At 37.5% G+C, this 22,320-nt stretch overlaps 1 protein-coding gene and 1 long non-coding RNA gene across 7 annotated transcripts in view; one reads left to right on the top strand and one right to left on the bottom strand.

Moving 5' to 3' along the window:
* NR6A1 (nuclear receptor subfamily 6 group A member 1) overlaps positions 1-22,320 on the top strand; it is a 232,304-nt gene that overhangs the window by 60,479 nt on the left and 149,505 nt on the right. The window lies entirely within an intron of this gene.
* The window catches only part of LOC102389717, a 63,249-nt gene that overhangs the window by 21,697 nt on the left and 19,232 nt on the right, over positions 1-22,320 (bottom strand). Inside the window, exons 2-3 of one of the 2 annotated variants that reach the window (XR_326730.4) lie at positions 8,236-8,341; positions 6,477-6,654 (exon numbers count right to left, since the gene is read on the bottom strand). This is a non-coding gene — a long non-coding RNA (uncharacterized LOC102389717). Of the gene's footprint in view, positions 1-6,476; positions 6,655-8,235; positions 8,342-22,320 lie in introns of those variants that run through there. The other variant, XR_003102417.2, reaches the window with a different exon arrangement.

Raw genomic sequence — 22,320 nt, 5'->3', positions numbered from 1 at the left:
AGAACACGTCAGACCTTCTTTTTTTAACATTTTTAGAAACTTTGGAAATAATTGATGGTTGAAAGGAAATGCCTATAAAATGCATGGCATCCTGAAAAACAGCAGGATGTGAATTACCCCTTATGTGACCACCAGTATGAAAGAAAGAAAACTTTGACTTCTATGAAGGCTTCCTGGGATGGACAGTTAAATCTGAATTTAACTTTGTTCGTTCATTTGGTTTTTTACCTAGGTTTTAGTTTTTGAGAGCTTGTAAATGTATCTATTTGTATAAAATATCAGACACAATTTGATGTGTTTGGCTGCCAGGACATGGTGCAAAGTTGTATTTACTCTGAAAAGAGATACTCAATAGCAACATAAGTATACCTTTTCTTATATACTTTCTTATATACTTTTCTTATACTCAGAAGACCAGTGGCAGTATCAAATGGCAGCAGAGAAGTTTGGGCAGTAGTTGAAAAGTGGGTGACATGAAGTGTGGTGGTTGGAAGCCGATGTTAAGTTGGTGGGCTTGGCTTTTTGCTTCACACCAGCTTTCCATGGGGCAAAATACCTGGTGAACGTGTTATAATAAAATACAGATTATAGGACCCTACTTCTGATCTGGAGTAGAATTTAGGAATTTGCATTTTTAAAAGAAACTATAGATGATTCTGATATACAGCCAGTTTTAGGAAACATTGGCCTGAACCTCATATTTTTCCTGAATTTTTTCCAGTTTTCTTTTGGCTTTGATTTTTCTTTTTAGTTCTTGTCTCAATACATCTGCATTTCTCCTTCCTTCCTACCCATGGCAGGGAAAATTTCAGAAGGCTGGGTTGACAAGCCTCATCTCCTACTGCCTTATTTTATTTGACTACCACCACTACCATGAGATTCTATCTTGGACTTAAGTGTATGATAAATTATTCATGACCAAAGTGCTTGTTTTCCTGTCATTATCATGAAAGATTTAGTGGCTCATCTCATCTCATTTTAAAGGATTCAGAGTTGATAGTACATTTCAATTTTTGTTAAGAGAAATGTGAATCTCCCATCTCACTTGTTTTTTTCTCTTAACTTGAGGAATGTGGCTTGCAAAATTCAGAATGAATGGACCTTATAGTTTTGGTCAAAAGAGAATATTTAAATATATTTGTGGCTTCCCTGGTAGCTCAGTGGTAGAGAATCTGCCTGCCAGTGCAGGAGACTCAGGTTTGATCCCTGATCCGAGAAGATCCCACATGCTGTGGGGCAGCTAAGCAGCGTGCCACAGCTATTGAGCCTGTGCTCCGCAACAAGAGAAGCCACAGCAATGAGAAACTCAAGTTCTGTGACAGAGAGTAGTCCCCACTTGCCACAGCTAGAGAAGAACCCTTGCACAAAGATCCAGCAACAAAGACCCAGCACAACCAAAAATAATAAATTAATAGAGAATATATATTAATATATTAATATAATATAAATATTAATATAATATAAATAAATTAATAGAGAATATTTGAACAATAATAACCAAGGTGTTCATACTAAGGCATACTACATAGTCATTTAAAAGAATGAGTGCAGTATAAGATTGTTTTGGAAGGCTGCCTATATTGTATAGCTGAGTGAATAAAGCAGATTGTGTGGGAGTAAGTTACCAACAATCCTAGTGGAGGTGATGGGATTGTAGCTGAGCTATTTCAGATCTTAAAAGAGGGTGCTTTAAAGTGCTGTACTCAGTATGTCAGCAAATTTGGAAAATTTATCAGTGGCCACAGGTCTGGAAAAGATCAGTTTTCATTCCAATCTCAAAGAAGGGCAATGCCAAAGGATGTTTAAACTATTGTACAGCTGCCCTCATTTCACATGCTAGCAAGGTTATGCTCAGAATCCTACAAGCTAGGCTTCAGCAGTATGTGAACTGAGAAATCCAGATTGTCAAGCTGGATTTAGAAAATGTAGAGGAACTAGAGATCAAATTGCCAACATTCTTTGGATCATGGGGAAAGCAAGGGAATTATGGAAAAACGTCTGCTTCACTGACTATGCTAAAGCCTTTGACTGTGTGGACCACAACAAACTGTGGAAAATTCTTAAAGAGATGGCAGTACCGGACCACCTTACCTGTTGGCAAGAAGCAACAGAAGCAGACATAGAACAACTGACTGGTTCAAAATTGGGAAAGGAGTACGACAAGGCTATATATTGTTACCCTGCTTATTTAACTTCTGTGAAAAGTACATCATGGAGAATGCCGCGCTGGATGAATCCCTAGTTGGAATCAAGATTGCTGGGAGAAATTTCAGCAACCTCAGACTTGCAGATGATCTAGTGGCAGAAAGTGAAGAGAAATGAAAGAGCCTCTTGATGAATTTGCAAGAAGAGAATGAAAAAGCTAACTTGAAACTCAACATTCAAAAAACTAAGATCATAGCATCCAGTCCCATCACTTCATGGCAAGTAGAAGGAAAAAGTGGAAGCAATGACAGGTTTTATTTTCTTGGGCTCCAGAATCACTGAGGATAATGACTGCAGCCATGAAATTAAAAGACGCTTGCTCCTTGGAAGGAAAGCTATGACAAACCTAGTCATAGTGTATTAAAAAGGAGAGACATCACTTTGTCAACAAAGGTCTGTATAGTCAAAGCTATAGTTTCTCCAGTAGTCATATACAGATGTGAGAGCTGGACCATAAAAAAGGCTGAGCCCTAAAGTATTGGTGCCTTTGAACTGTGGTGCTGGAGAAGACTCCTGAAAGTTCCTTGGACTGCAAGGAGATCAAACCAGTGAATCTTAAAGGAAATCAACCCTGAATATTCACTGAAAGGACTAATGCTTAAACTGCAATTGTTTGGCCACCTGATGCAAAGAGCCAACTCATTGGAAAAGACCCTGATGCTGGGAAAGATGGAAAGCAAAAGGAGAAGGGGGCAGCAGAGGATGAGATGTTTAGATGTTTAGTGAGATGTTTAGATGTTTGACTCAGTGGACATGAATTTGAGCAAACTCTGGGAGATAGTGGAGGACAGAGGAGCCTGGCATGCTGCAGTCAGTGGGGGTCACAAAGAGTCTGACACAACTTAGCGACTGAACAACAACATGGGAGTAAAATGAAGTCGTTTTGAGGAGCTCCTGGGTTGCCTAGACATTAGGATTCTAGGGTTTCACTTCCTTTCAATCCCCCTCAGTCAGGGGACTGAGATCCTGTAAGGCATGCAGCGTGGCCAAAAATAAAATAAAATGAGGTTGTTTCTATTACAAGCCACCCTCCAAAAACCCACAGAGTTGTGCTGTTTGTATGTTCATGGGTAAAGGTCTTCAAGGAAATTAAATAGTTTGCTCATGATATTTATTTATTATTTTAATAATAGATAATACAACAAGTAAATACTGTTTATTATATTACATTTATTATTTAAAATAAATTATTAAACTGATTTATTATATTTATAGTGATTTCCATTAAGGAAAGAGATCGCAGATGATGAGAAAATGAATTTTCAGTTTTTATTTAATGTTTCTATATTTGAATTTTAAATAATGAGCATAGATTCTTTTTAATTTAAAAATTATGAAAGCATTGTTTTTAAATTATGGTGTAATGTTCATTCTTTCTATAAAATATTTCCTTAACATCTTTAAAGAAAAAAAGATATAAGAAAAGTATTAGGAATTTAGACGGTTTATTTCATATTAAAATCAAAGAGAGCCTTCAGACAGTGTACTGGAAATAGCAGCACCTCCCACCCAGCATAGTAGCAGATACCCTTGGGTGATTCTCTGCACATCCTTTTGCTTCCCTTGGGTTGTTTGGTCCGCAGTTTGCATTCATTGATCAGTGAGTTGATTCAAAGTCAAACCCACCGACAGCAATGAATGTTGAGTGCAGCCATCAGTGTTTTCAGTTGGTGGGGTTACCTTGGCCCATCCCAACTCCTGACTCTTCTTTTCTGCTCTAGGTTTTTGAGGTGTGTGTCTGATATCTCCCTTAGTAACCAACCATTGAGAATCCACATAATTATAGATGACATTGATGGTAGGGCTGTGAGAAACTATGGTTCAGGGAATGGAAGGAGCTCCTGGAAAAGCTCATGGGTACCTATGTGACCACACAGGCAGTGCTTACATACTGGTAGGTATAACAAGAGTTGAGAACCTGGTTCTTCCTCTGTGTTTTGAACTGAGAAATACTAGTGCCATTCAAGGTAAATTAGCACAGATTATGCTTTAGGTTAAGTAATAATAATAGCTTACATATACCGAGCATTTGTTGTTTGCTAGGAATGGTACAAAGCACTGTATATATTATTGTATCTCAAACTCTAATAAGGTAGGTGTACTTACTATCTCCCATGAGCCTGAGGAAATCGAGACTCAGATACTCACCAGGGTCACACAGCTAGGAAGTTGAAGCAAGATTCATCCCAGATCCTTCTGACTCCTGACCTTACTTTTTACTTGACTTTAATGAACATTTAAATAAGCTCATGTGGATGGAAATGGTGAGGAAGTTACTGCTTTCAAACAGCTCCTATTCTAATGGGACTGTCAAAACTTAACCACATTAACTATAATTGAGGTGGAATGTGTTAAGAGCTGTGCAGACATTGGACAGTTTTGTGCTATTTTTGCTTATTAAATCCTCCTCTTGTTCCTAATTAAAGGTTTTGAGGGAACATGGGAGAAATGGATGTAAAGTACTTAATTGGATTTCACTTCAAAATGAAATACATGTTTTTAATAAATCTCTTCTTGCTATTTCTTATTAGAATGGCCTATTTTTAGGAGACATTTAAAAACAGTATTACGGAGCTTTTCTTATCTTGTAGAAATGAAATACCACAACAAAAAGCAAGGAACAATGAGCAAGAGAAAGGAGAGCTTTTAAAAAATTAACTGGACCACCTTTGGGGGTTGGGGAGCAGAACTGCTTTTGGTGATCTCACGTGACATGTGAAGGTACACTGTGCTTCTTTGCTTCAGGAAATATAGTGTTGTCTGTAAGGAACCCAAGGTACAGTCAACGGTCGGTGGTTTTTTCAAATCCCAAACTCACCGACAGCGTTGAATGTTCCTTGGAGTCCTCTGAAGACTGGGTCCTGGCCCTGGCAGCCCTTCTTCAGCCTGCACCCATGTTCCAAGAGCCAGTGAGCCGAGAGACCACTGGTGATGGAGCTTCTCACATTCCAAGGTGATAGTATTTAAGAAATCTTTGTGTATAGCCCAGAGCTAATGAACTTCAGGATTGTGAGGCTGCAGTTATTTACTTATAAGCAGACTAAATGGATATCTGAGAAAAAACTTTGAATAGTATTTTGTAATTCTGAAAATATCAAGTATCCCATTTTATAGCAGTACTTTAATTATTGAAGGGCACGGATAATAAAGAAATTAACATATATGTTGAGGATTTAATGTATACTGGGATTTATATATTTTTAACCTCCTTAAATTATCAACCCAATTTGATCTTGTGAAAAAGCTGAGTCTTAGAGAAATCAAGCAATTTGTCCAAAGTTACATAGCGAGGAGTCAACGTTACAAGCTGGAACTTGAATACTGGACTTGATGATAGTGAAAACTATCATGATGCTTACTCCATTGACCACCTCAAAACTTAGCTGTTGTATATCTGGGGTCAGTACTTTCAGTGAGATCTAAGTTAAACAAGTAAACATCCTCTTCTTTTGTTGTTCAGTAGCTAACTCATGTCTGACTCATTGCGATCCCATGGACTGCAGCACGCCAGGCTTCCCTGTCCTTCACAATCTCCTGGAATTTGCTCAGACTCATATGCATTGAGTGGGTGATGCCATCCAACCATCTCATCCTCCGTTGCCCCCTTCTCTTCCTGCCCTCAATCTTTACCAGCATCAGGGTCTTTTCCCGTCAGTCGCTCTTTGCATCAGATGGCCAAAGTATTAGAACTTCAGCGTCAGTCCTTCCAATGAATGTTCAGAGTTGATTTCTTTTAGGATTGACTGGTTTGATCTCCTTGCAGTCCAGGGAACTTTCAGGAGTCTTCTCCAGCACCACAGTTCAAAGGCATCAATTCTTTGGGCTCAGCATTCTTTATGGTCCAACTCTCATATCCGTATATGACAACTGGAAAAACCATAGCTTTGACTAGACGGACCTTTGTCCGCAAAGTTATGTCTTCGCCGTCCAGGTTTGTCATAGCTTTTCTTCCAAGGAACAAGCATCTTTTAACTTCATGGCTGCAGTGACTGTCCACAGGGGTTTTGGAGCCTAAGAAAATAAAATCTGCCACTATTTCCACTTTTTCTCCATCTATTCGCCATGAAGTGATGGGACTGGATGCCATAATCTTAGTTTTTTGAATGTTGAGTTTTAAGCCAGCATTTTTCACTCTCCTCTTTTACCTTCATCAAGAAGCTCTTTAGTTCTCTTCACATTCTGCCAGTAGAGTGGTGGTATCTGCATTTCTGAGATTATTGATATTGTTCCCAGCAATCTTGATTTCACCTTGAGCCCAACATTTCTCATGATGTATTCTGCATGTAAGTTAAATAAGCAGGGTGACAGTAGACAGCCTTGACGTACTCCTTTCTCAATTTTCCCAGTGCTTCCCTGGTGGCTCAGACAGTAAAGAATCTGCCTGCAGGAGACCTGTATTGGATCTCTGGGTTGAAGGGATCTTGGAGAAAGGAATCCTCTTCTTGTTTGCTTGTAGTAATAGCAGGTGAATGTTTCATAGAAGAAGATGAAAAAAAAAATTGACCTTTATAATTGATGATCTCTAGCTGATCCTAAATCACCAAGTTATCACAGAGGTTTAGGGGTAGTCTTCAAGTTATTTTCAATAATGAAAAAACAAAGAAAATAAACACTGCTACCTAGTAGAAAGCCTGAATTTCTCCTTAGTAAGGTCATAGAGAGTAACTAAAATGTCAGGTGTCTTAGCTTTGGGCAGAAATGCTGTCAGTGCATTGTAGACATATTGGTTATTTTTTATTACCTGTTGAATATCCTTGATGAAAAACTTGGAAAATGAATTAATTACATAGACTTTTTCAGAGTATAGGATTTATAACAGGAAGGATCCAGACATGCCCTGTAGAAAAGAGGGCTTACAGAACTGCCGACTGAATTGAGGTTAATCTTTAATTAGGAATAATTATTATCACTTGCTTTAAGTTTAAATATTAAAGGTTGACTGTTCTCAAATTCATTTTTAAATAGCCAAATGGTAGACATTAAAAAATATCAACCACTGAGAATTTGGTTTGAATATAAGCTATTTACATTCTGTTGCTGCTGCTACTGCTAAGTCGCTTCAGTCGTGTCCGACTCTGTGCGACCCCATAGACGGCAGCCCACCAGGCTCCCCCGTCCCTGGGATTCTCCAGGCAAGAACACTGGAGTGGGTTGCCATTTCCTTCTCCAATGCATGAAAGTGAAAAGTGAAAGTGAAGTTGCTCAGTTGTGTCCGACTCCTAGCGACCCCATGGACTGCAGCCTACCAGGCCCCTCTGTCCATGGGATTCTCCAGGCAAGAGTACTGGAGTTGGGTGCCATTGCCTTCTCCATTTACATTCTACATCAGTTTAATTATTTCACTCTCTGTCAAAATACTTCAGTTAGCCAGCTTTATTGAGTCCTCAGTGGCATGAGAGTAAGTTGTATATAAGAGACAACAAAAAAATCAAGCAACTGTTACTGTGTAGTATTTTAAAAACTCTTTAATGGGTTTATTTTGAATGGTCTTCCCATTGGGCTGATAATATGAAGTCAGTGCCTTATTTCATTTTGATAAATAATCAGGCTTTATTTTAAAAAATACCTCTGCTACCCCAAACTATTAGACGTTTACGAAATACCATTTCTTAAATTCATGACATTCTAAGAGGAATTCTTTTCATAGACTTGAAAAACTAGAGAAGAGTAAAAGGTAAGTTTCTAAAGTGACATAGGGTGTTTTCCATTGAGATAATTAATTTTCAGGCAGTAAAGGCCTTCATTATCTTCATTCCTTCAATTTACTTTAAATCCTTATGTTTAGTTTTTATCATCAAGCAAGTCTAAGGCACAGATTGGATCTTTTCAGTGTGTTTGGCTAAGAGATGTGTGTACTCAGTGTGAGGATAAAGTCTAGGGGTTAAATTGGCCAGGTTATAGAAGCTATACTTTTTACAGTTTACTTTTATACTACACATTTGATAGTTTAGTCCAAATTAATAAATTGATTAGACTGGTTTTGAGTAGTTTGTCAAAACTCACTATGCCTTCCTTTAGTGTTTCACTTACCTCCTTTCATTCCTTTTCCAGAGATACTATGAAATATTGTGAAACCCACATGCTTTGGCTTGGAGATGTAAATGTTTTCATAGTCCTCTTGAGGCCTCTTGATATACTTGAAAGAAACAAGAAGCATAAACTTGTTAGAACAATATGTATTTGAGAGATTTGTAGCATAGAAGAGGAGTCACTGTCTTAGGTGGCTTTCTGCCCATACACTTCCCAAGCACTATTTAGGGAATATGTCTTAGAAATGTCAAGTGTTGCTGTTCTTGAGGACAAAGTCTTAAGTTATAAAGATGACAACAAAATGTCAGCATGAATCCATGTTCCTCTTAGCCAAGGTGCCAGTGTTCTGTTTCATTTGTTTGCTAACTCAACAGCAGAATCTTTTCTAGGAATTCCTTCTCTACATATAGCCCTTGCCATCATGGAGCCCAGTGTCTACCCAGAGAACTAGACATAGACACAGCTGATGACAGGATATGTTGCCGAAATGGTATGAATATGTTAAGGGAACATAGAGAAAAGAACGGTTAATTCTGCCTAGGAGTGCCAGGAAAGGTATAACTAAATGGTCATGTCTCATCTGGGCCATGAAAGTTTAGTAGAACTTTTACTAGACAGAGAAGTACGGATAGTCGAATAGAGAGAAAACTGCACAGGAAATCCTAGAGGCAGGAAAGTTAAGATAATGCAGAATAGTATTGAAAGTAACCCCTCAGAGCATCAGTTAGCTCATCTTTAAGATGCAGGACAAATAGTACTGGCTCTTGCTGTGCACACAGCTGTGAAAATCACAGGAGGTTATGTATCTGAAAGGAGCATGCAAATGAAATTGCTTGGTCTGTCTTCTCATTGCTCTTGGCTCATATGTGCTAAAATAGAATAAATGAAGTACCTTATCATGATAGAATTTTCCAATTGGATTTTTATTTGGCTTTCTTTTTTTTCGCCTTTAAAGTGACCATGTTGTTTGTTCAGTGGTGTCCTGATTCTTTGTGACCCCGTGAACTGCAGCACTCCAGGCTTCCCTGTCCTTGACTGTCTCCTGGAGTTTGTGCAGACTGATGTCCATTGAGTTGATGATGCCGTCTAACCATCTCATCCTCTGTTGCTCCCTTCCCCTGCCCTCGGTCTTTCCCAACATCAGGGTCTTTTCCGATGAGTCAGCTCTTCAGATTACGTGGCCAAAGTATTGGAGCTTCAGCTTCAGCATCAGTCCTTCCAATGAATATTCAGGACTGATTTCCTTTAGGATAGACTGGTTTGATCTCCTTACAATCCAAGGAACTTTCAGGAATCTTCTCTAGCACCACAGTTCAAGAGCATCAATTCTTTGACCCTCAGCCTTCTTTATGGTACAACTCTCACATCCGTACATGACTACTGGAAAAACCATAGCTTTGACTATATGGACGTTTGTTGGCAAAGTGATGTCTCTGCCTTTTAATATGTTCTCTAGGTTTGTCATGGCTTTCCTTCCAGGAGCAAGCGTCTTTTAATTTTATGACTGCAGTCACCCTTCACAGTGAGTTTGGAGCCCAAGAAAATAAAGTCTGTCACCATTGCCATTGTTTCCCCTTCTGTTTGCCATAAAGTGATGGGACTGGGTGCCATGATCTTCATTTTTTGAATGTTGAGTTTTAAGCCAGCTTTTTCACTCTCCTCTTTCACTTTCATCAAGAGGCTCTTTAGTTCCTCTTCACTTTCTGCCATTAGGTTGGTGTCATCTGCATATCTGAAATTGATATTTCTCCCAGCAGTCTTGATTACAGCTTCAGCTTCACCCAGTCTAGCGTTTCGCATGAAGTACTCTGTATATAAGTTAAATAAGCAGAGTGGCAGTATATAGCCTTGACATACTCCTTTCCTAGTTTTGAACCAGTTCATTGTTCCATCTTCATTTCTAACTGTTGCTTCTTGACCTTCATACAGGTTTCTCAGAAGGCCAGTAAGGTGGTCTGGTATTCCCTTCTCTTGAAGACTTGTCCACAGTTTGTTGTGATCCACACAGTCAAAGGCTTTAGCATAGTCAATGAAACTGAAGTAGATGTTTTTCTGGAATTCCCTTGCTTTTTTCATGATCCAATGGAGGTTGACAGTTTGAGCTCTCTGGTTCCTCTGCCTTTTCTAAATCCAGCTTGTACATCTGGAAATTCTCAGGTCAAGTACTGGTGAAGCCTAACTTGAAGGATTTTTAGCATGACCTTACTAGCATGTGAAATGAGTACAATTGTGCAGTAGTTTGAACATTCTTTGGCATTGCCCTTCTTTGGGATTGAAGTGAAAATTGACCTTTTCCAGTCCTGTGACCACTGCTGAGTTTTCCAAATTTGCTGCCGTATTCAGTGCAGCACTTAAACAGCATCCTCTTTCAGGATTTGAAATAGCTCAGCTGAATTGCATCACCTCCACTAGCTTTGTTCACAGTGATGCTCCAGGATGTCTGGCTCTAGGTCAGTGATCACACCATTGTGATTATCCAGATCATTAACACCTTTTTTGTACAGTTCTCTGTATATTCTTGCCACCCCTTCTTAATATCTTCTGCTTCTGTTAGGTCCAAACCGTTTCTGTCCTTTATTGTGCCCATCTTTGTATAAAGTGACCATAGTTTACATTTTTTATATATTAATTGTTTGGGGAAGCAATATTAAAAGAGCACAAACTTTGGGGCCAGAATCTTGACTTTGCAACTTACTAGCTATGTGACCGTACTTAACCATTTTGTTTCTCTTTGCTTATCTATAAAATGGAGATCATGATAGTATCTATGTCATAGGACTGTTCTGAGGACTAAATGAGATGATGTATGTCAGATCTGTGAAAGCACATGGTGTATATTAAAAACTACATGTATTTTTTATGTTATTGCAAAATGATTTAAATTGTTAAAAATCATTTTCAAGTGTTATTTACATGTTACTAAATAAAATTACATTTTTTGCTCAGAATTGGGTTTCCGTGCATATATACTAATGTAAAAACCTTCTTTTATAAGTAATATAATGTCTGACTAGCTAATGCATTAGTATACATATGTGTATGTGTGTTTTAAAGACATTTTTTAAAACAGTGCTGTACCACTTTCATTTTGACCTTATGTAAAGTTTTTAATCTGTAAACTTCAATTTCCTTAATCTGTAAAAATGAGAATGTTAGTACCTGTCTCATATTGATTGTGAGGATTAAGTTAGATATATTAATATAATTTAAACCTCTCTGGAGAGCTATGGATTCTCTACCTAAACACATGCATATAAACACAAAAGTTAAAAGGAATTTCAGTTATGGAATCTATGAACACATCCATAGACTCACTATGAACTTCAGGTTGAGAAATTCTGACTGGAGTTTTTAGACCAAGGTTTTGCAGTCTAGTCTTGTCTTTGCTATAATATCTCTAGTTTCGGAAGTCTCCGCCTCCATCTTATTAGGATGGCTACGTGCCAGCGGTAGTGTAGATTCACCATCACCTAGTCACACCTTTCCCTGTGGTGTAACCTGTGCAGTGTAACCTGGGACAGTGATAACTATAAAGATGTAACGTAATGATGGTTTTCTGGGAAAGTGGATATTTTGACTTCGTTGTTTTGTACTAATTTCAGGTACAAATCACTAACTAGTAATTCTGTGCTTATAAAATTAGCAAGAAGTTGCTGGGTGAGAAGTTAACACAAGTATTTGAATGAATTTAACTATCTTGCAACGGTTCCCCATCTTTCCCCTCGCCTTACTTCCCCAGCAACCATTTGGTTTGGATCTGATTCCAGCACTATGACTACTAATTCCGACTTTGAGGTATTACTATTTTATATTATTTTGCAAACCCACTGGAAACAAGACTTTGTTTTTCCATGGTAAATTAATTCTCAGGCTATCTGTAATCAGTCTAATTCTGTACCAAGGTTTGTTGTCAAGCTGAGCTAAATAATGGAGTACATAAATGAGTTAGGCTTATAAAGTTGTAAAAGAAGTAGAAACCCAAATCATGTAGTAGCTAATATTCATGGGAATTAAGGAATTAGTTGGAGAGATAATGGATTTTATTTCAGTGTGTGAAAAGTGTTGGCAGAGATTTTTAAAAGTCATATAGAGTAACAAGCATGTGTTTTGCAACAACCAGTTAGTGAAATAAATAAGAACAGTGAACAGAAGACTCAAAATCCTTTTTTATAATGAAACCCTGTTGATACATCAGTAATATAAGACTTTGATTTCTCCTTTAGCCTATTTTAGTTTATTGGGTTAAAAATTTATTCATATGGTACTTTATGCTTTAAAAACTTGACATCTATTTTTATAACCTTTATATTGAGGCATAATAAGTTATTAATATAAATACTAATTAAGTGTATTCATTCCATAGCTTTTAAGTTATTCATAACATTTAGGGAAAATGCTTTTTAAATGTTGCTTTTCTTGACTATTTCCAGCAAATAGTTGAGTCTTTTTTAAAATATGGTGTCTTAAAAGTTTTACTTTTGAATGTATATTGTCTAGAAAAGCTATGCTTATTAATTAGATCTACTTTCATAAACAAAATAGTAGTGTACTATGTTTGATAAGCTATTAATACTTGACAAATGGCTTTTACACTTTACGTCTCCGTTGTTAACCTGAAATTAGATAATCCTGATATTTGAATGGGAATGCTAATAGTGAATAGGGGAAAAAAATTCTGTGATGAAAGAATAGAAAATACGTTCCCGTCCATAGTTTTATAACTTTCAAAGCTATCGGGTGTCTTAGAGGTCATTTAGTTGAATGATTTTCAAACCTGACCTTACATCAGAATTTAAAGTGGTGTTGGTAGGGAATATAGATTGCTAAAAATGCAGACTCCTACGTATTACCCTGGACTTAGTAAATCAGATCCTTAGGGATGGGTTCTGTAGTTTTATCAAGAGCAGTCTGATGTAACCATTTCATAGACATGGTCTAAATCTCTGATTTAGGCCACAATCTGTCTTTAACAAATAAGGAAGCAGATGTAGAAGGGAAACAACCCCAAGTCACACAGCAGATCAAAATTGAAATCCTTGACTCTGTCTGTGTGCTTGCACGTGTGTGTTCGCTTATTTATTTCACACAACTTCTCCACCTTGAAAAAGCCAGCTTTTTGCAGACGTTTCCTAATGTCCTCTTGGGCATCTGCAGGGCACTTCAGGTCATCTGCCTGACAGGTCAAACGTCTTAGCCTTAGGGATGAACCCAGAACTAGTGCAAATAGGACCATTGACTTGAGTTTGGAATGCTGACTTGCCCCATTTGACTAAGTAAGCAATGCTGAGTAGTGTTGGCTTAAAACCGTCCATGATATGAAATGAGAAATAGTTGTAAGTTATCAAAACTCTGTGAAGGCCCTCCAGGCTCTGACATTTATCAGTTGCTGCTATACTTTAACACTTTTCTCTAATCAGAGGTGACTTATTTTATGGATGGAAGAGGCTTGCCCGACCTCTGGCTGTTCTCTGGGGAGGATTTTATTTTAATTGCCAGTGGGATGTTAGGAATTATTTCTAAAAAGATCAAGAACCTCCAAATTGACTTCAGCTTGGGCTCCTGGCCAAGTGTCCATCCTCAGGAGGGAGTTGGTGTCAGCTGCTGCCATGTGACTTTAGTATTTCAAAAAACCCAAAGCCATTACAGAAGTCTTTCCTGAGTTGGCAGGCAGAAGTAGCACCAGGAATCAAGGTCTGACACATGTCATCAGCCTGGAAAAAGTGGAGCTTGGACACTAATGATGGCTCTTGTCAAGGCTCAGTGTGATAAAGCCAGGAGGGCTCAGCTTAGGGGTTAGTTTGCATAAGAGAAGAGTTATAGCTTAGAGAACAATGCCTCAGTTGTGTGTCAGTAACAAATCCTTCACCCTTGACTCCTGTCACTTCTTTTTAATGGGTGATGGTAAAGTTGCTCGGTGGCTAAAGAAGAGAGGCACTTGGTTATGTATCTGGCACATCTCCCAATTTGCTTGTTTTCTTGCCACTTACTGTAGGACTAAATTTGTGTGTCCATATGCCAGTCTGGTGTATTGTTCTGTCTACATCTGAAGGTGTATTGGGCCAGAGTCACAGGTACTCTTTTTCCATAAATGCCACTACCAATGACCACACAAATGTTTTGATTGACAGTTATGAGAAATCTTTTTTTGCTGGTATATCTCTCTGTTAGAAATGTTAATTTCACATCCCATCTCTGCCATTTAGTAGCTCTGTGACTTCTGGTTTAACTTCTGCCTCTCATCTAGAGGTTAGTAATTAATTATACTTACATCGTAGGGTTGTGAGAATTAAATGAAAGCAGCAATATACAATACCTAGGACATAACATACCCATTCCAGTGTTCTTGCCTGGAGAATTCCAGGGACAAAGGAGCCTGGTGGGCTTGTCTATGGGGTTGCACAGAGTCGGACACGACTGACGCGACTTAGCAGCAGCAGGACATAACATTCGAATTTCAGTTTCTGTTATTATTGTAAGGATTTAGTCAGACTTTCTGCTTACTGAGAAGAATAGAATGAGGGGTTTCTAAATTATTGTCTTAGTGCATACATGAATTGTGGTCTAGAATGAATGTGAAATTGAAGTCTGGAGACCCTGTCTTGACTGTGCTGTATTTTACTTCAGTTTTCATACTTTTCCATTAAGAAAAATTATACCAACCAAACACAAGGTCAGATCTCTTGCCATACAAAAAATCTTTGCATTTGTAAAAATTATAAAAATTACTGAAGTTTCCAGGAACTTTTATTTGGGTTATAGCTGTCATTTTTTTTACTATATTAGAAATTAAAACTGAGAAATTGGTATTTATTAATTTGAAATAAAATAATAAACCCATTACTTATCAACATAAATAACAGTTTAAAATAAGAAAAGTGTTAAAAGCAGTTATATTTTACCCAGAAAGCTTAGTGAGAACTGTGGGATTATTTTATATTTTTGCAACTCTCTTTAATGTCTGGCTTTATGTAAGTTAACTGATTTCTCATATCTGCATGTTTCTGCATCTGCCTTCTATCTGTTTCAATATGTTATTTTGGCTGAGGTATATGAAGAAAATCTGGCGTCTGTCCATACATATTGGAGAAGGAGATGGCAACCCACTCCAGTATTCTTGCCTGGAGAATCCCATGGACAAAGGAGCCTGGTGGGCTAGAGTCCACAGGGTCCCAACGAAGTCAGACAGGACTTAGTGACTAAACAACAACAACAAAAATCCCTACATATATAAAAAAGGGAGGGGAATTTTTGTAGTTTCTTCAGATAATTATACTTAACTATTCTTTGATACTATATCTAATAGTTGGTAGTTTCTTAAAAGTTAAAAGTTGGTAGTTCTTAAAAGTATCTAATAATAGTATATCTAGTAGTTGGTAGTTTCTTAAAAGTTAGTTCCAATTTAGCATCTGAAACCATACATGAACTTCTTATACTCTATTCTGTTCAAATCTGCTGGTCCATCTTACACTTTGCATGGATCTTTGAATACCCATAAATGATTTTGTGACATCATGCATTGGCCATTTGGAAAATAGTAATTCACTGAGCTATGCAGATCTTCTGAACGTTGACACATTTCATTATATAAATCAAATAAATTTCATTAGTATCACCACTAATGTTATTGAAAGTGAAAGTCACTCAGTCATGTCCGACTCTTTGCAACCCCATGGACTGTACAGTCCATGAAATTCTCCAGGCCAGAATACTGGAGTGGTAGCCTTTCCCTTCTCCAGGGGATCTTCCCAACCCAGGGATTGAACCCAGGTCTCCTGCATTGGAGGCGGATTCTTTACCAGCTGAGCCACAAGGGAAGAAGCCCAATCTCATTGAAAAAACTTTTAAATATTGGGAAGCCATGTGAAGTGCACAGTGGCAGATATAAATTAGCCACAATTCTAATTTTTGTTTAAAGGCTTGAATTGTTTCATTGGCAACAAGGATTTATTAAGTTATTCTCCTTGAAATGACATGCTCATTTTGTTAATTTTCAAGAAAATATCTGTCAAACATCCACATCTGAATTACCATAATATTCTGTTAGTTGTTCCTTCAGGTAAATTGGTGATGCATGAAAAAAATCAGCTAGTTCAGTATACAGTTCAAACAATAGCTCAAAGTGTGTTTCCTTGAGGACAACCAGTGTGCAGTAGAATTGCTTTATGTGTACTTTCCATTTTGTACACAAGATGCATGAGTACACAACTTTTTTGTATCAAGATTTAATAACCAATAAATCTTACCGCTTCATCAAGGGCATTCAGTTAAAGTGGCTAGATGAGGTCCTCTCCTCCCTCCCAACCCCCGTGTGTGGCAGTGATGAATGTAGTGACTGTCAGTGTATTTTGATGCCACTGCTTTGATGAGTGTTACAATTAAGCAATTAAACTTAACATTGGCTTCATCCCATTAGTGCAAATGTCAAGCGAAAAAGGCAAATTAGTACAGAAATAGTTTTGATCTTCCAGACTCTGTGAACGGGTCTTGGGGACATCTGTGAACCACACTTTGAGAACCACTACTGTGGAGTTTCAAATGTTAGGAAACTGTAGGCAAATGTTGGAAACCTCCTTAATCCGTTCAGAATCAGGGGGCTGCTGTAGAGAAGACAACCCCTGGCATACCGTTTTGGTATCCCCAGAGGGCTTAGTTTATACATGTGGATCTCAGTAAAGGTTGATCTATCAGTATAGATTGCCTAAATAATATTTCTAGAAATTTTTTTTCTGCTATACTTAAAATGTCAGTTTTTAAATGTTCTTGTGGTAAACAGCATGCATTTTCTAAGTATTGCTGAGTCTTCTGTTTGTTCAAAGTTATCTTTTTATAATGAAGTTAAATTTATTTACCAGATTATCAGATGGACATGTGTCCTATATGTGGTTTTTTTTCTCTTTTTGGGTGGATAAAAAGTAAACCCCATGGGATTTACTCTTTTGTGATCTTGGGGAAAATAAGCAGTTAAACAACATACCAAGCGCTGTTCAGATGAAGAGGTTAATAGTACCTGGCATAGAATTCAGTGTTTAGAAGGTATTTGTAATAAATATCTCCTTTTCTTGAGCCTTCTTTCAGTGTCAGGCATTGTTATTTTTTCCCCACTAGCATTACTGAGAAATAATTGACATACATCACCGTATTAGTTTAAGGTGTACAGCATAATGGTGTGACTTACATGTATTGTGAATTGATTACCACAATAGGTTTAATTAACATTCACCATCCATTGTGATTTTATATATATATATTTTCAACATAGCACATATATGTAAGTATATATTTACAGTAAAGTTTGTATAGACACAGTATATAAATATGTATTATATATGTACATATCAGAGAAGGCAATGGCACCCCACTCCAGTACTCTTGCCTGGAAAATCCCATGGATGGAGGAGCCTGGTAGGCTGCAGTCCATGGGGTCGCTAAGAGTCGGACACGACTGAGCGACTTCACTTTCACTTTTCACTTTCATGCATTGGAGAAGGAAATGGCAACCTGCTCCAGTGTTCTTGCCTGGAGAATCCCAGGGACGGGGGAGCCTGGTGGGCTACTGTCTATGGGGTCGCACAGAGTCAGACACGACTGAAGTGACTTAGCATAGCATGTACATATAGTTATAAATTTATATAAATATGTAAATCATTCACATTTAATCTTCATGACAGTTCCACCAGGTATTTGGTATTAACGCTTTATACATGAGACTCTAATAGGGGGTGTAATTTTCTCAAAATCACAGAATCTTGGTCTGTCTGGTGTAAACTTTTAGTAAATTCATACCTGCTTAGAGTGATGAAAGGAGTACAGGCTGGACTGGGTAGAACTAATTATTTTCCCACTGCCAGATTCTTACTTAATCTTTCCTAGACTTCTCCCCAGTGTCTCTTCTTTCCTCTTTGGTTCTATAACATTTCTCATGGTGTGCCTTCTACTGGAGTTGTTTGCAAGGCTTATCTTTTCTACTATAATGTACCTCAGTGAAAAACATTTTGTTCAGATATATGTCAGGCACTTGATAAATGTTTATAAACATTAACAGTGAATTAAACTTAATTCATTGTTTATTTAAACACTATATAAATGAAATAATTTAAATATAAATTGGCTTCCCTAATAGCTCAGTTGATAAAGAATCTGCCTGCAATGCAGGAGACCCTGGTGTGATTCTTGGGTTGGGAAGATCCCCTGGAGAAAGGGATACGCTACCCACTCCAGGATTCTTGGGCTTCCCTTGTGGTTCAGCTGGTTAAGAATCCACCTGGAATGCAGGAGACCTGGGTTTGATCCCTGGGTCAGGAAGATCCCCTGGAGAAGAGAAAGGCTACCCACTCCAGTAATCTGGCCTGGAGAATTCCATGGACTGTACAGTCCATGGGGTCGCAAAGAGTTGGACATGACTGAGTGACATTCACAAATATATATTAAGTCAATTTAAAAAACATACTCAGTATTTCCTTCTGAGATGTGACTAATAACTCTGTAATCTGTCTATTCTAAAAGTAGAAGTATGCATCTATTTTGATGGGAGGAGGTGTGTTCAAATGTTTTATTTTTAATTCCTAGGTTTGAAGAACAATGAAAAATATGAACATTTTTGTTCATATTGCTACCTTTGATTAAGCAGTATACTTTTTGGCTCTTGAGAGATGGTTCAATGATAATTGGAGAGAGGTTGCTGACTTGAGTTGATAAGATACTATATTTACTTTTCAGAAGAAGGCAGATGGAAGAAAGTTGTAAAAGTCTAGCTTGCTAATCTTTTTAACATAAGAAATAGTCAGTTTGCGGCTTCATAAATCAACTTGGAGATCAAAGCACCCTCCATAAGCTGTCAGTCACGATAAAACCAGTAGCTGGCAGGGGTTATTTATGTCTTCAATATTAATAGTGATCAGAAGCAGCCAGTATGATAATTGTTCTATTTTTGTACACTCTATAAAAAGTTATTTAAATAGTAACATCTGTGTACAGGACTAACCATAAATGCTTAGCTAGCTTTATGAGTGGAAACTTGAGGTATGGATAAAGGAGGGAGACAAGTTGTCAGTTCTTTGTAAACCACGTGCAGTTGGGTCTTTGCTTCCTAATAAACCCTCAGCTTCTTTTTGTTTCTTGCAAGTACTTAGGGCTTTATTTCTTCGCTCTAGGGCTTTCTTAATACCGTCTCAAGTTTTTATTTCCACAGTGGAGTCTTAACTAAGATATATGAAAGCAAACTGTTTAAAGGATTTTATCACAAAGTTCCATTCTTAAGTCTTCCAGAGATACTTGGTTACACAAAATGAATTCTTGAAAATTATGGCTATTTGAAGTAGAATATTTATGCTGCTCTAGGACGTTGAGCTGAGGAGAGGGCGTTTGTTAGATCACAGCTTAGTCAGTGTAAATCTAAGGAGGTGAGTGCTGAGGAGGTGAGAGAAGTAACACCCTTTCTTTGTGTTGTCTTAGTTAATGCGTCCAGCGACACTTGTGATAAGGTCTCTGTACTGAGATATCTGGCCTACTCCACGGTTTTCCAGTTGACCCTAGAATTGCTTGGTTTGCATGTACCAAAGTAATTTAATATACATGTTCTCCAGTCACATGACTGTTAATTTAACAGTGATGATTATTGGTAAAAATAGATCGGATCAACTCAGTTGTGTCATTTGATTGAAATACTAAATTCTACAGTAACCGAAGGATGGTGATATGTACTTACCAAATACAAGACTTTACTCAATGAATAATCTTGTTTATTAGGGCACTCTAAATTTGTGTGTGTATTAGGTATAATATTATATAGGGATCTGGCCCATTTAGGAAGAATGTCAGCTTCTAGGCATGAGAGCATGACCTTAAAATGGTTGTGAACTTTAAAGGATATATAATTGTAATTGGAGTGGGATTTATTCAGACACTGACAGGCAATAAAAATCAACATATGAAAGGTTTAAAATTTCAGTTGAATATTCTCTTTAGAAATGTACAAACTTTCTTATTTAGAAAACTGTCTAGTGTGTTTTCTTTAGGATTTATTTAAATCAAAATGAATTCCACTTTTCGTTTTGGTCACTTTTATGCTAGCATTCTCAGTCTTCTGACCCCTTTAAAATGCTGAGGGACTTATGGGTGTTCTAAATATGTAGACTTTTTTCCCACTATACTTTTTAGGTCTTTTGCCTGTTTCTACTATTACTACTTTGAGTCTTGCATAAATTTCTTATGTTTAATGTAGCCAAAATATGTTTGATTGAGGTAAACTTTGGTGAACTATTTGAGAAAACAGAAAAGTAAAGCCTAGATCAGATTAGTAGTGGTGAAAGGAAAACCTAACAAGTTAAGAATAATACTAACTGAATTCAGAATAATAGATACATCAAGAGGAAAAAGTCACAAGGGAATTTTTGATCTGCTATAAATATTCCATAATTTTGTTCTGGGTGGTGATTACATGTATGTATACATATGTAAGAATCAGACTTATTTAACTTAAGGTTTGTTCACCTTACTGTATGTAACCTAAATAGTAATCTTTTCTGAAGGAAATGTGGCAAAATCTTGAACATAATGAAATAAAAAAATCCTATCACTAAACAAATAAAATTGTATCTACTTTAAGAAAGGTACAGGTGGTTTTTTATTCTCTCTTCTTTAACCTGTCATCATTTTTCATATTTGGAATTTTGTGTTTTATTGAGTGTTATTGGAGAGGAGAATGAAGTCTTATTTTTGTGCTGTCACTTGTTAAAAGAGGACAAACCCAGTCTTGCTCTTAAAACCAGATTATATGTAAATTCTTTTTATTCTTGAATCTGAGTAGAGAAAAGCCAAGACCACTTAGCTCTATTAAATTGTAATTAAACATCACTTTTAAAGCCTCTATCTTTCATAAGTCTATCTAATACTTACTGAGGACTTGCCATGTACTTGATATTGTGAGGACTGTCTTGGGGTGATGTTACTATTTCACTTAGCATTTGAAGCTCTGAGGTCAAGTAACTTTTCCAAGTTCTCATGGCTGAAATAGAGGGGGCTTCCTGTTCTTGGCCTCCAAAGGATACCTAAGCTGCCGATGTCAGAGTATAAATATGAAGATAATTAGCATCCTTTGTAACTGACTCTGTTGCCACAAAGGATAATCACTGGTTTAGGAGACATCCATGTACTGTTTGAGATGTCCTTTTAGAGCTTGTATTGAGTGGCCTTTAACGTCTCAGAATCATTTCTAACACTTTTTAATATCTTGGCAATATGGCTTTGTCCTTTAAAACAAAATCTGGGGTAAAGGGAAGTGTTTATTACCCTGTTGTATGGAAAAGGCTATTTGTAGGTCTTTTTTTTTTTTTCTTAAAGGCCAGAAATTCTCTCTCTAAACCACATTAGAACCCATGCCAACTTGGTACAGGGCCCTTACCAGAGTAATGATGTAAGAACTTGAAAAGAGTACACAGTGCAGCTGCCAAAGCTCACACTGTTTAATTTCAACACCGTCTGTCTGCCAATGTCCACAGCTTGATATTTTTTTTTCTGTACATACCAATTTATAATCACATATATTTATCTCATTGGGGGAGGAAAAATAAAGAATTACTGTTTGATAAACTTACTGCTTTCTGAGGTAATGGTGCTGTTTTGCCTCTCACATACTTCTGAGCGTTCCCTCCCACCTAAACTACCCCCTTCCCAAGTATTTATTCTCCTGGGTGAATTTTTCCAAAATGTGACAGAGAAGGGCAGTTCACACCTTGCCTAATTTATGTTTTGCAAGGAAACCCGTCCCTTTGCATGGTTCATGTGCTACATTCCATCCATTTGCCAAGTCTTGGACTCTTATCCAAAGTACAGTATTTGAGTATGCAATTACACATACTGGCAACAGCATACTTTTTCCTGGCCTCTCTTAGAGAAAGCTCAAAGCCAGAGGAGCAAATCCAGATGTTCTTGAATTTGGCATCCTTAATTCAGAATTCTAGATGGCAAGACTTTACTTGGAAGTGTACCAGACTTACTCAGCATCTGTTCTTGCTAACATCACATTTTTATGACCAGAGATTCTGGAGTTTGCCTCCTTTGCTGAGCAGAAAGAACAGCACATTTGAG

This window comes from Bubalus bubalis, chromosome 12 (genome assembly GCF_019923935.1).
Source record: "Bubalus bubalis isolate 160015118507 breed Murrah chromosome 12, NDDB_SH_1, whole genome shotgun sequence".
Lineage (NCBI taxonomy): Eukaryota > Metazoa > Chordata > Mammalia > Artiodactyla > Bovidae > Bubalus > Bubalus bubalis.
The sequence above is the reverse complement of the archived record's forward strand: the minus strand, read 5'-3'. Positions and strand labels throughout refer to the sequence as shown.